We start from the raw sequence: 2,741 nt of genomic DNA on the forward strand, positions 1-2,741 counted from the left end.
TGTGCATGGACGAGTGTGTGTGTGTGTGTGTGTGTGTGTGTGAGAGTGAGTGTATGTGCATGCACGAGTGTGTGTATTTGTGTGTGTGTGTGTGAGAGTGAGTGCATGCGTGCTAGTGTTGGGTCGTTCTTGAACGAATCTTTAATGTAATTCAGTGTTATGGAAAATAACCATTATGACAGAAATTCACACATTTATAAACTGTAAGAAGTAAAAAGCTACAATTTGAGACCAGAAACGCATCACGTAACTGTAAGAGTAAATCATAATTATAATAATGATGATGATAATAATAATAATAACTATGCACCCGTTTGTAAGGAAGCTTGTAAATGAACTCATTTCTCTCTCCAATGCTGTCACGTCACGTGACAAAAGAACGAACGATTCGAAAGACTCGAGAGAAGAACTAATCAATTCTTAATCAGAGTGTGCTGCGTGGAAGAAAATCTGTCTTTATTCAAAACTGGTTTGACAAAGGTGTAAGTTTTGTTTTAGATTTGTTAAAAAAGGATGGTAACTTCTGAATTTTCAGAAGTCTTTGAAGTGGATACCTCCCCTAGAGTGTGTGAATGGGTTATTAATTCTATTTCACCTAAACTGCTACATTCGGTCAGGGATTGTTACAGATCTTCAAAATGTGAAACGCCAAACATTAGTATTGGAGGTCTGGAGCTTTCTAATGTTAAATGTAACAATTTCTGGATTAGAAAAATCCTTATTAAGAAGTTTAGCTGTCATCCTGAAGCATGTTATAAGTGGAAAATAAATGGCCCTTTTCTTTCTACTGTTAAAATATGGGCCGGTATTAACACATTCTGTTACCTAACCAGATGAAAGAACTTTATTATAAATAGACTTTATAGACTCTTCACATGTGCTATCCTGTAATGCTTTACATCTCTTCACAATGCACATTCTGTCATTCTAGTTTGGAAACAATATCACACTTATGTTTTGAATGCGAATATGCAAAGGATTTTTGGAAAGAAATATCTTGGCTTGTTTTCTCGGCTTACAACAAACTTTTTAGTTTTGAGGTAATTAATGCACTATTTTTGATTTGGGAATCAGGATCAAAGGAGCTGGACGATATCTTAAAACTGTGAACTCTTTGTGGCCTGTTTCATCTTCACAAATGTAAAGTTACTGAGTGTGCGCCCGATCTGAGGATGTTCTGGATCTCTCTGCGCATCACTTCATAAGAAAGCTGCTAAACTACTGTACTGATGGAGAAATATTGACTTTGATGTAAGCGTTACCTCCGGTGTATTCTTTGAAGTTGACATTTTATGTGTAATTTTCCATTTAAGTTATTTTTTATTTTAATTTATTTATGATTTATTTAAAAAAAAGCATCTTCACAAACGTACAGCTACTGAGTGTGTGCCCGATCTGAGGATGTTCTGGATCTCTCTGCGCATCACTTCATAAGAGAGCTGCTGAAGCTACTGTACTGATGGAGAAATATTGACTTTGATGTAAGCGTTACCTCCGGTGTATTCTTTGAAGTTGACATTGTATGTGTAATATTCCATTTAAATTCTTTTTTTATTTTAATATATTTATGATTTATTTATTTAAAAAAAAAAAGATGGTTAACTTTTTATTTATTTGTTTTTGTTCTGTTTATATTTCATGTTTATTATTCTTTATGTATTTATTGTTTTGTGTTCTGGGTGTGTGTATTTTATTGCTATGACTGGATCCCCTGTGAATGTTACATCTTCAATAAAAATAAAAAAAGAACTAATCAATTCTCTTCCCGGCTCAGGCTGCTTTGGTTAAGCTTATGCTGCTGTCACATGATGAAGGAACGATTCGACTCGTCAGATAAGAGCTGAGGTGAGCTGATCACAGACTGAAGACCCAGCTAAACAATGAATTCATCTTTTCTGTTTCTTATAGCAGTTTTGTATTGTTTGTAGTAATAGTGTGATCAACGTTTGCGTTAGTAGACGTGTTAGGGAAGTAACACGTAACATTTTAATTGTATTTTGCTAAAATGAACGAAATGACTCGAAAAAAGATTTAGCTGAATATACACATTTAAAAATAATAAAATGACCAAAAAATTGTTTTAACTAAAATTAACATGAAAATATAAAAACTAATTCAAAATATTTATAAAAACAATATTATAGTAAATTGACACTGCTGCTGTTGAACAGATTGGTTGTTTCTGTGCTTTGTTCAGGTCCAGGCCCCGCTCTCGCTCCCGATCCGGCTCGGCTTCCAGGAACAGGGGACACAGTTATGCTGCTGCGCTTGACCTGTGTTTGTGTTGATGGAGACCTTCTGTTTCTTTAGGTCTGGATCAGTCAGGAGATCCAAATCTGGCTCTCCGGCTAGGAGGTGAGAATATACACACACTCTCTCTCTCACACACACACACACACACACACACAGGTTTGTTTTTATGGTTTATGGGGACTCTCCATAGGCGTAATGGTTTTTATACTGTACAGACCGTATATCTGTGCTTTGTTCAGGTCCAGGCCCCGCTCTCGCTCCCGATCCGGCTCGGCTCCCAGGAGCAGGGGACACAGTTATGCTGCTGCGCTTGACCTGTGTTTGTGTTGATGGAGACCTTCTGTTTCTTTAGGTCTGGATCAGTCAGGAGATCCAAATCTGGCTCTCCGGCTAGGAGGTGAGAATATACACGCACTCTCTCTCACACACACACACACACACACACACACACACACACACACTCGCTCTTACTCTTTCTGGTGCTTCTC

The 2,741-nt window shown here is 37.2% G+C and overlaps 1 long non-coding RNA gene across 1 annotated transcript in view; it reads left to right on the top strand.

Moving 5' to 3' along the window:
• The window catches only part of LOC107562492 (uncharacterized), an 8,409-nt gene that overhangs the window by 5,183 nt on the left and 485 nt on the right, over nt 1-2,741 (top strand). The window contains exon 5 of the long non-coding RNA XR_001605989.1: nt 2,198-2,355. This is a non-coding gene — a long non-coding RNA (uncharacterized lncRNA). The remainder of the gene's footprint in view (nt 1-2,197; nt 2,356-2,741) is intronic.

Source organism: Sinocyclocheilus grahami, unplaced genomic scaffold, assembly GCF_001515645.1.
Source record: "Sinocyclocheilus grahami isolate Dianchi unplaced genomic scaffold, SAMN03320097.WGS_v1.1 scaffold825.1, whole genome shotgun sequence".
In the NCBI taxonomy this organism is placed as follows: domain Eukaryota; kingdom Metazoa; phylum Chordata; class Actinopteri; order Cypriniformes; family Cyprinidae; genus Sinocyclocheilus; species Sinocyclocheilus grahami.